Source organism: Ranitomeya variabilis, chromosome 4 (genome assembly GCF_051348905.1).
Source record: "Ranitomeya variabilis isolate aRanVar5 chromosome 4, aRanVar5.hap1, whole genome shotgun sequence".
Classification (NCBI taxonomy): domain Eukaryota; kingdom Metazoa; phylum Chordata; class Amphibia; order Anura; family Dendrobatidae; genus Ranitomeya; species Ranitomeya variabilis.
The window spans coordinates 21,231,731-21,245,889 of NC_135235.1; positions in this window are offsets into that span (position 1 = coordinate 21,231,731).

The following is a 14,159-nucleotide window of genomic DNA, read 5'->3' on the forward strand; positions in this document are numbered from 1 at the left end:
GCCTTACCTGAAGATGCCATGCCAACCGTTGAACCGGCAAATCCTCCCTCTGCTAGCGGTGAATCTGCTGTACCCACTGTTGATAGCAGCAGCTCTGAGAATTCCAGCCTGCCAGTGCTACCCAGACTCACTAGAAGTGTAGCTAGAAGACAGTGCACTACACCAGCGGTAGCAAGCACATTGGGCCCTGTTAGGCCAATAGCAACCCCTGCGCTGCGAAGGTCCACACGCAGCACTCAAAATCAAACTCCCCTCCGCTACAAAACTTGGAGGTATTGATAAGGGCTGCTATCTAGTTGAAAATGTTTGTGTACATATCTTTTGTTACAGGTTGTAAAATGGACAATAGAGTAATGGACGGTGAATTGCTCAAAAACTTTCCAAAGGTGGGACCCCTTTGTTTACCCGGGGTCCCCGCTGTTTCAACCACTGAACTGAGAGTCATAAACTGTGCATGACCTAACTTTCGCAACGTTCAAGAGTCCTCACCTCCCATAAAGGGAAGCACTGTTATGTTTAATTGTTTATGTTATTTCAAAATTTTGTGTGTTTTCTGTTAACATGTATTGTTGTTCTTGTTTTCCCAGTCCGGGAGTACTGGATTTAACCGGGGGGGAGTGCAGCGCCCCAGAGTCCTGGTCGTTGCAGTAATGTCGCTCTGCCACTAAGGGGAGTGATGTTACATCTGATTGCACTAAAGGAGTTTCTCTGACCAGGTAACACTCACACTACACTTCACACTCCGGCCACCAGGGGGGGTGGTTCTATCTAGTAGGCCACTCCTCACACTCTGGTAAAACTGGGGGTGGGACAGGAAGACAGAGAGAGAAGTAACTGGGAAGAGCTAGTGAGAGGACCTGTCAGGGATGGGATCCTGGCAGACTCCTAAGAGCAGAACTAACCAGTGAACAAAGAGGCAATAGGACCAGAAGGAGTCGTGCTGTTAGACCGAGGCAACATCCTTCTGAGGCGCAAACAGTCGGTGGCCGGAACGCCGAGCAAGTAAGAGACTCTAAGTACTACTGCAAACCACGGCCGGACAGCCAGTTATAGGTTGGCTGTCTCACACAAATCACCCAAGCAGACAACGGAGGCAGCTGTGGGAGAGGGGCGACTCTAGGGTCCCGGAAGAACTCCAGGCCTACCCCGTCATACGGGTGCGTCCTACCATATCACCTGGGGGACGGAGAGAACGAACATCAGAGACAGGCAGAATCAGTTGTGAGGACTATCCCGGGAGCTCAGCAGGGAAGGACTACAACACACAGCGCTAGAAGGTAGACACTGATTCCCACCTGAAAAGGGAACTCCTGATGTGCCTTTGGACCGGCCGGTCTCTGACAGCCCTGTTGACAGCACTCTGGACTGAGGACTCTAAAACCTTCAGTAAAGAGGTAAAGAGACTGCAACCTGGTGTCCTCGTTATTTACTACGACCTACACTGCACCGCAACATTACCATCGCATCTATCATTGTGCGCCCCTCAGCAGGGTCACGGACCGGGTCTAGCCACCGTGACAACCCCAGAGCATAGACTCAGAGGCCCGGTACCGGGTACCCCTCGGCCCTGCGGCAGTGGGGGCGCTACATATACGATTTAGGGAACATTTTAATTCTGTGACATCTGGTAAAGGGGTCCCTAGGCTCATTCACCATATCCGAGAAGCCCATGGGGGGAACCCCAGAGTTATGTCCTTTGCTGGGATTGAGAGAGTAACACCGTCTGAGAGAGGAGGGATCTTCACAATCAGCTGCTGAGAAAAGAAGCTAGATAGATAATGCAAACTGGGGCGATGGGTCCACTAGGACTGAACGACAGGATAGACATGTCGATCTTCCTGTAAGGCTGGTTTCACACTTGCGTTTTTGTCTGCAGCGTTTTTTGCACAAAAAACGCATGCGTTTTTTTCCCCTATACTTAACATTGAAAACGCATGCGTTTTTTTGTACGCGTTTGGTCGCGTTTTCAAACGCATGCGTTTTTTTTCTGCATGCGTTCTTTTTAAAAAATGCAACCTGTAGTATTTTTTTGCGCATTTTTTTTGCCGCGAAAAAACGCATGCGTTTTTTCGCGGCAAAAAAATGCATTGCTGTCTATGTAAACGCATGCGTTTTTAAGCACATGCGTTTGTTTGCGTTAAAAACGCATGCGTTTTTATAGAAAAAACCCAGAAAACAGACTGAAAAGCCACCCACCACCATCAAGGTGATAAAGGGATCCAAACCCTAACCCTAACTCTACCCCTAACCTCACCCCTAACCGTTTAATGAACCTTTTTGTGACAGTCATAGTGCCATGTATTTAAGTGCCACGTATCACTTATTTTAGTGCCATGTATTTCAATGCCACGTATTTCAGTGCCACGTATCACGTATTTCAGTACCACGTATTCAGTGCCATGTATTTCCGTGCCACGTACCACGTATTCAGTGCCACGTACCACGTATTTCAGTGCCACGTATTTCAGTGCCACGTATCACGTATTTCAGTACCACGTATTCAGTGCCACGTATTTCAGTGCCACGTACCACGTATTTCAGTGCCACGTATTTCAGTGCCACGTACCACGTATTTCAGTGCCACGTATTTCAGTGCCACGTACCACGTATTCAGTGCCACGTACCACGTATTTCAGTGCCACGTATTTCAGTGCCACGTATCACGTATTTCAGTACCACGTATTCAGTGCCACGTATTTCAGTGCCACGTACCACGTATTCAGTGCCACGTACCACGTATTTCAGTGCCACGTATTTCAGTGCCACGTATCACGTATTTCAGTGCCACGTATTTCAGTGCCACGTATTTCAGTGCCACGTATTTCAGTGCCACGTATTTCAGTTACGTTTAGGGGTTAGGGGTAGGGTTAGGGTGACCAGGACATTCTTCTAATAAAAAGCTACCCCTAACCCTAACTAATTCTACTATTAGTGGATTTTCTAGTTGATTTTTTCATGGGAAAAAAAACAAACAAAAAAACGCATGCGTCTAAAAAACGCAGCGTTTTGCCGCGATTACATGCGTTTTTTCACCACATGCGTTTTTCAAAAACGCATGCAGATCAAAACGCAAGTGTGAAACCAGCCTAAATGAGCCACTAATATTGCTTGTAGGAGAGACATCGCTACAAGGGAATGGGAGGGGGCGGATTACCCTCACTAAGTATAATAACAAAAATGCTAATTGTCCCTCTTCTGGTTTATTGTTACTATGTACCAAGTATATTGGGTAATGTTCCTCGGCAGAACTGTGTCCCAATTTGTTCTTATTATTTGTTGGTGGAAGTGTTACGTATGATAATTTACCTGTGGAGTTCCGGAACTGGTTGAGGTCTGGACCTGAGAATGATGGGCATAGGATTATCCCCGCTGTGGGGAGATAGCTTTCTCAAATTCAGTAATAATATTTATATCTTGTGATTCATATAAGCTGATTATTTTATAAGAGGCGCATAGGTTTACTACTTGTTTTTAACTGTTTTTAGTGTCTTATGTGGTGGGTGGGCGGAGTGGGGCGGGGAGGAGTCTTGCTTCGGCAGGTACTTCTTCTGGCGTCATGTCCGTCCTCTCACAAACCTGTTGAAGCGCTCGAGCAGCGCGAAACGGCCGTCGTTTGACCTGCACACTCATCTGTACATGCACCCCCGAGCCGTGAAGGTTTTACCGCAATAAAAAATAGATAAACTGTTCTCCATGAAGATCCAAATGAGGAAGCACAGACAGTGAGTGAGGGCATCACCTGAGGAGCCATCACCTGAGGAGCCATCACCTGAGGAGGGCATCACCTGAGGAGCCATCACCTGAGGAGCCATCACATGAGGAGCCATAACCTGAGGAGGGCATCACCTGAGGAGCCATCACCTGAGGAGCCTTACCTGAGGAGCCATCACCTGAGGAGGGCATCACCTGAGGAGCCATCACCTGAGGAGCCATCACCTGAGGAGGGCATCACCTGAGGAGCCATCACTTGAGGAGCCATCATCTGAGGAGGGCATCACCTGAGGAGCCATCACCTGAGGAGCCATCACCTGAGGAGGGCATCACCTGAGGAGCCATCACCTGAGGAGCCATCACCCGAGGAGGGCATTACCTGAGGAGCCATCACCTGAGGAGCCATCACCTGAGGAGGGCATCACCTGAGGAGGGCATCACCTGAGGAGCCATCACCTGAGGAGCCATCACCTGAGGAGGGCATCACCTGAGGAGCCATCACCTGAGGAGCCATCACCTGAGGAGCCATCACCTGAGGAGGGCATCACCTGAGGAGCCATCACCTGAGGAGCCTTACCTGAGGAGCCATCACCTGAGGAGGGCATCACCTGAGGAGCCATCACCTGAGGAGCTATCACCTGAGGAGGGCATCACCTGAGGAGCCATCACTTGAGGAGCCATCATCTGAGGAGGGCATCACCTGAGGAGCCATCACCTGAGGAGCCATCACCTGAGGAGGGCATCACCTGAGGAGCCATCACCTGAGGAGCCATCACCCGAGGAGGGCATTACCTGAGGAGCCATCACCTGAGGAGCCATCACCTGAGGAGGGCATCACCTGAGGAGCCATCACCTGAGGAGCCATCATCTGAGGAGCCATCACCTGAGGAGCCATCACCTGAGGAGCCATCACCTGAGGAGGGCATCACCTGAGGAGCCATCACCTGAGGAGCCATCACCCGAGGAGGGCATTACCTGAGGAGCCATCACCTGAGGAGCCATCACCTGAGGAGCCATCACCTGAGGGGGTCATCACTAAAGAGGGCATTACCTGAGGGGGGCATCACCTGAGTTTGCAGAAAGGGCTTTACCTGCATAAGGTAGCCTGATCCAACTATTATCATTTTAGAAAGTACTGATGTACTAAGAAATATAGAAATAAAAGATAGATAGATGATAGATAGATAATAGATAGATGATATATAGATAATAAATAGAAGATAGATAATAGATAGATAATAGATAGATAAATAGATAATACAGTAGATAGATAGAAAGATAGATAATAGATAGATAGATAGATAATAGATAGATAGATAGATAGATAATAGATAGAGAATAGATAATAGATAGATAGATAATAGATAGATATAAAGAAATAATCTCACCAGCACCTCCTAGGTGTGAACAGGTGCCAGCTGCAAAAGCTGCATTATGTAGAAAAATAAAACACAGCAGCATCTATAGGAGGCAAGATTTATGCAAACACTGAAAACATTGAGTCTACACTGTGTTATTATCCAGTAAGATGAACATAGAAAAAGGGAGGTTTTTAGCACATAATTGGCCAATCCATGTGATGATAGATAATAGATAGATAATAAATAGATAGATAATAGATGGATAATAGATACCTAGATATATAATATATCAAAAGACAATAAATAGATAAATAATAGATTGAAGATAGATAATAGATAGATGATAGATAGATAGATGATAGATAATAGATGATAGATAGATGATAGATAATAGATAGATAGATAGATAATAGATAGATAATAGATAGATGATAGATAGATAGATAGATAGATAGATAGATAGATAGATAATAGATAGATAGATAATAGATAGATAATAGATGATAGATAGATGATAGATAGATAGATAGATAGATAGATAGATAATATATGATAGATAATAGATAGATGATAGATAATAGATAGATAGATAATAGATAGATAGATAGATAATATATGATAGATAATAGATAGATAGATAGATAGATAGATAGATAGATAGATAGATAGATAGATAGATAATATATGATAGATAATAGATAGATAGATAGATAGATAGATAGATAGATAGATAATATATGATAGATAATAGATAGATGATAGATAATAGATAACCATTCTTCTCCTGATATCTATAATAAACTAGAATAAGCCTCTAATCATTTAGTTCACAGATAATTATATATAATTTTATCACCATCTTTTGGAGTTTTCTCATTAGCGATCTTCCAATTTACAGATATTAGCAAAGAGGAATTTCAATATTAAAGGGTTATTTCAGCTCCGCTCACTTTCGGTCTTCTGATACCGTCCAGGCCAGTGGAGCGGCTGTGGGTATACTGCACGCACCTACCTGCCGATCACGCACGTCTTCCAGCAGTATCAGTAGCTCTGTACCTGTATGCAGCCATCTCTCCGGCCCCCTCTAGTGGTGACTGCAGGCAGCTATCACCTGCCTTTCCCTTTCATCAGAGCTCTGACTGCTGTAAAGATACAATGAGACATTTTACAGCTCAGAATTACTTCTTTAGCTTCACGAAAAAAGGAAGCGGGAGTTCAAGGGCACATTGTCCCTTTTATGTTAGTGAGCTGAGAAATGCTATTTACAGACTTATTTTTTGCTCCTCTTTCACTTTGATATTTCAGTGTTATAAACAGGCTCTTCATTCTTTTTTTTTTAAATTTTCTTGATAAACATCGGCCCCATTTTTATTATTGTTTTATTACTCTATAATCCTCAATATCTGTTTTTTAGTCATCTTTTTTTAGTCACATTTCAAATTATGGATTGGGTAGTGGTTGGTATAATCAAATGTATCACAAGGTGCATGAACTCGCCACATGTCCGGGCTGAGATTATACAGCCTGACATCATTAGTAAATGTGCCCGGCTACATGGGGTCTACAAGGAGACGCTGGATGATCCCCGGCTGCCGCTGTGGTGGGCAAAAGTGCTGTTCAGGGGCCCCTGACTGCCAGGGGTGCAAATAACGTGCTGCCATCATGTGTCTCTACCCCTGTACAGAATGTAATGATTCCGTCTGGTCGGACACAATATAGTAACACCAGGACGGACGCTGCTCCATCAGGTGTGATATTTTTGTACCTGGAAGGAACTGGTATCCCGAAGCCCCTACCACTCTGTCACGGATTCACACCGTGACCGTCACTCCTACGTCACGGATCGGGGTGACTTTTGGCCAACAGACGGGTATCACATGTGCAGGGGGGCTTATCTTAGTTATCCCTCCACTGCTACAATGTGATGAAAACACACACAAGGCTATTGACCTCTTAGTTTACAGCGGGGGCTTATTTTAGGTATCCCACTGCTCTTCAATATACCACGAACTGCAGGGATTTATGTATATCCCGCTGTACAGTTCCGCTTGAACTTGCAGCTCTCTGGCGCCCCCTTACCCTCAGGTCAGATTAGGTACTGCACCTAGGGTAATTAGTCACCAGAAACGCTGCCTGCTATGTACTGGCTATTGGGCACGCTGCAGCGAGGCGATAAACTACTCCCACCCAGGCAGGAACAATAATTATCAACGCCGCCGTGACTACAACTCCCAAAGGCACAGAACAAGGTATGCTGCCACCAGCTTCGATTAACGGGTCCGAAGCTAACCCAAAATAGTAGCGTAATTCCCTTCAGAAGACTTAGGGTACATTTTAGAGCAGGAAGAACGAAAACTAGTAATTTAAATATTTACTCTGAAAGAAGGCAGTGTTTATCAAAATATTACAAGGATGTTACAATAAGAGACAATTGAAATATGAACAAAGTAATTATAAAATAACGGGATTAAATGAGAAAAGGTAAAACTCACATGTTCTCAGATCATTTCAGGCAAAACCATGCTGGCAGGCAGAGCCCAGATGTCCCAGTGCATAGTGCAGCTCCTCAGGCAAGACTAACTACTGGGTACCTGGCAGAAAACTTATAAACTACAGCCTCGTGACATCAGTAAAGGGCTGGTTAATGATATTCACAGAGGTCAGAGATATTTATGTTCTTAGACCCTGGAGTCAAAAGAAATTACTGACTGAGAAGGGAGGGACAACAAGTGGCTTTGCAGGATTGGTCACCTGCAGTTTAAAGCCACACCCTGCTCACACCCTAGCTTCAAGTTACCCAGTGTCTGCCATAGGGCTGGTTTGTTGGATTGGGGGGGAGAGAGAGTTAGTCTACAGCTGCCATGTGCTTTCAGATGTGCAAAAATCCCTCAGCTCTTTTTTTTGCATTATCGTGACACACTCAAATGCTGGCCTCTGTCTAACGAAAGGAGGTCACCGCAGAAACTCTTCACTTCTGTTATTGGGATTCTTACTTAATTAGCAATCCCGCCATCTAGTGCAGACAGATTTATCGAAAGGAGGAGAAAAATTGCATAACAAAAGAGACAAAACCCTTCCAGTGCTGAAACACAATAAACATGGTATTCTACAAGAATGAAAACAATTTTAACTTCCTGCAGTCCTACTAGTGACATACATTAAATAGGATTATGGTATTGGGCATGGTAACTAATACTGCCTCTCATGTACAATATACAACAACTATAATACTTCACTCTATGTACCAGAATATAACTACTATAATACTGCTCCTATGTACAAGAATATAACTACTATAATACTGCTCCTATGTACCAGAATATAACTACTATAATACTGCCCCTATGTACAAGAATATAACTACTATAATACTGCTCCTATATACAAGAATATAACTACTATAATACTGCTCCTATGTACAAGAATATAACTACTATAATACTGCTCCTATATACAAGAATATAACTACTATAATACTGCTCCTATGTACAAGAATATAACAACTATAATACTGCCCCCTATGTACAAGAATATAACTACTATAATACTGCTCCTATGTACAAGAATATAACTACTATAATACTGCCCCCTATGTACAAGAATATAACTACTATAATACTGCCCCCTATATACAAGAATATAACTACTATAATACTGCCCTTATGTACAAGAATATAACTACTATAATACTGCTCCTATGTACAAGAATATAACTACTAAAATACTGCCCTTATGTACAAGAATATAACTACTATAATACTGCTCCTATGTACAAGAATATAACTACTATAATACTGCTCCTATGTACAAGAATATAACTACTATAATACTGTTTCTATGTACAAGAATATAACTATTATAATACTGCTTCTATGTACAAGAATATAACTACTATAATACTGCTCCTATGTACAAGAATATAATTACTATAATACTGCCCCCTATATACAAGAATATAACTACTATAATACTGCCCCCTATATACAAGAATATAACTACTATAATACTGCCCCCTATGTACAAGAATATAACTACTATAATACTGCTCCTATGTACAAGAATATAACTACTATAATACTGCCCCTATGTACAAGAATATAACTACTATAATACTGCTCCTATGTACAAGAATATAACTACTAAAATACTGCCCTTATGTACAAGAATATAACTACTATAATACTGCCCCTATGTACAAGAATATAACTACTATAATACTGCCCCCTATTTACAAGTATATAACTACTATAATACTGCCCCTATATACAGGAATATAACTTCTATAATACTGCTCCTATGTATAAGAATATAACTACTATAATGATCTGTTTATTTCAAAACTGACAACCATATATTACAGAATATTTACACTGAAATCACAACATTGCCAAATCCCAACAGTTCCCTCCGCTTTTTCATGGTCAATGGAACATAAATGTTTGTCTCTCTATAATGGATGGAGTCCATTATAAAGTCCAGCATCAGACAGCGGCCGGACATATCTCCAGGACTCCGTCCACCTGGACATCCATGGTGTTACACAGAATCCCAACACCGTCATTTCTCTCCAGCCCGAAAGAACACAATGATGGACCCAGTCTCCAGTCTCTCTTGGCTGCAGTCTCATGGGCATTGTCCTTCAGACACGTCTCACTGTTCACATTACTGGAGCTTATTCTCAGCCACATCCTGGTCACTTAGACTTTCTGGTCTTCTTCCTCCTTCCACTGCTGTCACCTGCAGTGCCCCACCTCTTTGTGGACACGGGAGGGTCAGGATCCATCTCATCAGAGACATTTTCTATGGTGTTTGAAGGACCTTGCTCCATTTGTGCCTCTTCTTCTTTGTCTTCTCCCAGTACATTGTAACGTCCGGGACTTACCTCCAGCACTGGAAACTCAGAGGTTTTCTGCGCTGCTATGATTTTTCTGATGGAATCCACAAAGGCATTTTTTCTTCTTCTTCTTACAGTCACATACCCTTCCACATCCACACTGGACACTGTGGACACATTAACGGCTTCTACAGATGTACTGGGCTGCTGCTCGGGCGGTGTGGAGACAGGTTTTCTGGACACCTTAGGTCTTTCTTTAGTTACTGGTATTTTAGGCCCTACTTTAGGGGCTGAACATTGTTTAGATATTAATTTCATGGTCAATGATGGTAGTTTACGTCTTTCCTTAGCGACTGAATGTACTTTATATGGTTCTACCAGTGGCTAGAGGCACTTTAGATGTTTCCTCAGTGGCTGGTGGTACTTTAGGCATTTCTTCAGTGGCTGGTGGTCCTAGTAGTGCAGCATCCGTTAGTAATATCTCACTCTTTGGAGCATGTTGACTGCTACTATGGCTTGTCACCTCATCAGTGCTGGATTCTTGGACAACATCTGTACCTCTGGTGACTTCTTTCATAATTTCCAAGGAGGTCTGGCCATTATATTTATTATGTTCAGCATGAGGGCAATTCCGGAACGTATGCCCGGTGTTATGATCCGGTGACCTTGGAGCCGCATGAGAGACTTTCTCAGGAGTAGGTGGAAACCTGTACTGACCGCAAACCCTAAACTGACACCGCAACTAGAAGTAGCCATGGGATGTACCTAACATGTCCTAGACACCTCGACACAGCCGGAGGACTAAATACCCCTATAGGTGAAAATGGGAATTCTATCTTGCCTCAGAGCAGAACCCCCAAGGATAGGCAGCCCCCCACAAATATTGACTGTGAGTATAAGAGGAAAGACACACGCAGGCAGAAAAACAGAATTTAGCAAAAGAGGCACTTCTAGCTAAATAGAAAAGGATAGGACAGAATTCTAAGCGGTCAGTATTAAAATCCTAAAAATATCCACAGCAGAAAATACAAATATTCTACATCTAACTAAAGACATAGCAAGTATATCTGCAACTCCTGAGAATCCAGCATGACTGAAAAATCCAAACAAAGTCTAACCTGGACAAAAACACAATGAATTGCATTGAATTACCAAGCACACTGCATGTGTGCACAGAGACAAAAAACCAGACACTTATCTTAGCTGAATTGGCAGCAGAGCATGAGGAACCAGAGAGAGATGCAATCCCTCCAAGAACAATGGACAACTGGCCAGGAGTAATGGATCCTGCACACCTAAATACATAGTAAAGCTGCAATCAGCAGAAACACCTGCCCAGGATTACAACCCCAAGACAACTGCACTACCACTAACAACCACCGGAGGGAGCCCAAGAGCAGAATTCACAACAGCCCGGGTCCTGAGCACAGGTTACAGATGACGGGTCCTGTGCATTTGTCCTTTGTATGCCCGAACTGTCCACATCATGAGCACGTGATATGAGAGCAGTTCATGGCGAGGTGCCTGCCCCCACATCTATGGCACAGACGTGGCTGACCGGGGTAGTAGCATATCCCCCGCTCTGAGCCCAGGTAGAAGGAGTGGGGCAGATGTCTGGTTACACCATTCTCTTGTAGAAGCTGGATTTTCACAGAATATCCTCCATTCCATATTTGCTCCTCGTCATAGATCTTCTCGGGATGACTTCTCACCATGCACTGCCGGCTCAGCCAGTGCTGCAGATCAGCCAGCGCCACCACCTCAGACTGGAACAGAACAGTGGCCGTTATTTCCTGCGGCTTAGACAGCTGGATACAATGGAGATGATCCCAGAGCTCATCTCCTCTGGTGTCATTATAGATGGTCCAGAACAGATCCAGATCACACTGGAGCTTAAAGCTGATGTCATAGATCCTGCTGGATGGGACATGGATCAGAGCATAGACCTCAGAACTTTTCCAATATAGATTCTGGATGGGATCTTCTCCTCTGGTCCCGTGTACTTTATCCTGACTGCGTTCCTCCTCTCAGGTGGAGGGTTCACTAGTCTTGTGACATTGGAGAACAGTTTCTTGAACTGATGTTGGTCAGCAGAAGGGTCAGTGCTGGAGCTTTCCCCAGACACAGGTGGGTCAGTGCTGGAGCCTTCCCCAGGTACAGGTGGATCAGTGCTGGAGCTTTCCCCAGGTACAGGTGGGTCAGTGCCGGAGCTTTCCCCAGGTACAGGTGGGTCAGTGCCGGAGCTTTCCCCAGGTACAGGTGGGTCAGTGCTGGAGCTTTCCCCAGGTACAGGTGGATCAGTGCCGGAGCTTTCCCCAGGTACAGGTGGATCAGTGCCGGAGCTTTCCCCAGGTACAGGTGGATCAGTGCTGGAGCTTTCCCCAGGTACAGGTGGATCAGTGCTGGAGCTTTCCCCAGGTAAAGGTGGGTCAGTGCTGGAGCTTTCCCCAGGTACAGGTGGATCAGTGCCGGAGCTTTCCCCAGGTACAGGTGGATCAGTGCTGGAGCTTTCCCCAGGTAAAGGTGGGTCAGTGCTGGAGCCTTCCCCAGGTACAGGTGGATCAGTGCCGGAGCTTTCCCCAGGTACAGGTGGATCAGTGCTGGAGCTTTCCCCAGGTAAAGGTGGATCAGTGCTGGAGCTTTCCCCAGGTACAGGTGGGTCAGTGCTGGAGCCTTCCCCAGGTACAGGTGGATCAGTGCCGGAGCTTTCCCCAGGTACAGGTGGATCAGTGCTGGAGCTTTCCCCAGGTACAGGTGGATCAGTGCTGGAGCTTTCCCCAGGTAAAGGTGGATCAGTGCTGGAGCTTTCCCCAGGTACAGGTGGGTCAGTGCTGGAGCTTTCCCCAGGTAAAGGTGGATCAGTGCTGGAGCTTTCCCCAGGTACAGGTGGGTCAGTGCTGGAGCCTTCCCCAGGTACAGGTGGATCAGTGCCGGAGCTTTCCCCAGGTACAGGTGGATCAGTGCTGGAGCTCTCCCCAGCCACAGGTGGATCAGTGCTGGAGCTTTCCTCAGGTACAGGTGGGTCAGTGCTGGAGCCTTCCCCAGGTACAGGTGGATCAGTGCTGGAGCTTTCCCCAGGTACAGGTGGATCAGTGCTGGAGCTCTCCCCAGCCACAGGTGGATCAGTGCTGGAGCTTTCCCCAGCCACAGGAGGATCAGTGCTGGAGCTTTCCCCAGGTACAGGTGGATCAGTGCTGGAGCTTTCCCCAGGTACAGGTGGATCAGTGCTGGAGCTTTCCCCAGGTACAGGTGGATCAGTGCCGGAGCTTTCCCCAGGTACAGGTGGATCAGTGCTGGAGCTTTCCCCAGGTACAGGTGGATCAGTGCTGGAGCTTTCCCCGGCCCCATGATTACTGACACCTGTTTGTGCTGTAAAAATGTCCAGATCCACTACTGATTGTTGTACAATGCAGCCTCTATCCACTGACATGGACAGGTCAGATTCCATTACTACTGACGGTGCACAATCCATTATTACTGCAGAGCGGTCTCCATTCACTGACATGCATGACATAGACTCCATTACCACTGACTGATGTACAACATTGTCTCCATTCACTGACATGGAGGGTTCAGACTCTATTATAGTGTTTGTATCTGCAGCAGACAGGCAAGCACCAGTGAGCGGGGTCTCACACACAGCACCAGTGAGCGGGGTCTCACACACAGCACTTAGCGGGGTCTCACACACAGCACCAGTGAGCGGGGTCTCACACACAGCACTTAGCGGGGTCTCACACACAAAGTCAGTACAGGGGGCACTTTCTTTATCACACACAGGAGCTGTGCTCACTTCATTGTTGCACACAGAGTCCACTGCAGTTAACCCCTCGTTTGCTGACACATTTTCCTCTGCAGCGATCCCTGCATTGTCTGCTGCCTCAGACCCTCACATTGTGCGGCTGATATAAGTGCTGCATTCCTTACCAGACTTCCTTGCTCCTCACCGTGCAGAGTTTTATTTTTAATGTCCTTTTTACCAATAACATACCTCCCAACTTTTGAAGATGGGAAAGAGGGACAAAGTTTGTGGCACGCAACGCGCGCCGTGGCAAATTTTAGGCCACACCTCTGACCACACCCATTCATAATTAGTCACACCCATATCCACGTCCCAACCACACCCATTTAGCACTGCTGATCACATTGTTTTATATACAATAATTATAAACAAAAAAAAAAAAAGTATGGCCACAGTGCTCCATACTGTATAATGACCCCACATGATGCTCAATACTGTATAATGGCCACAC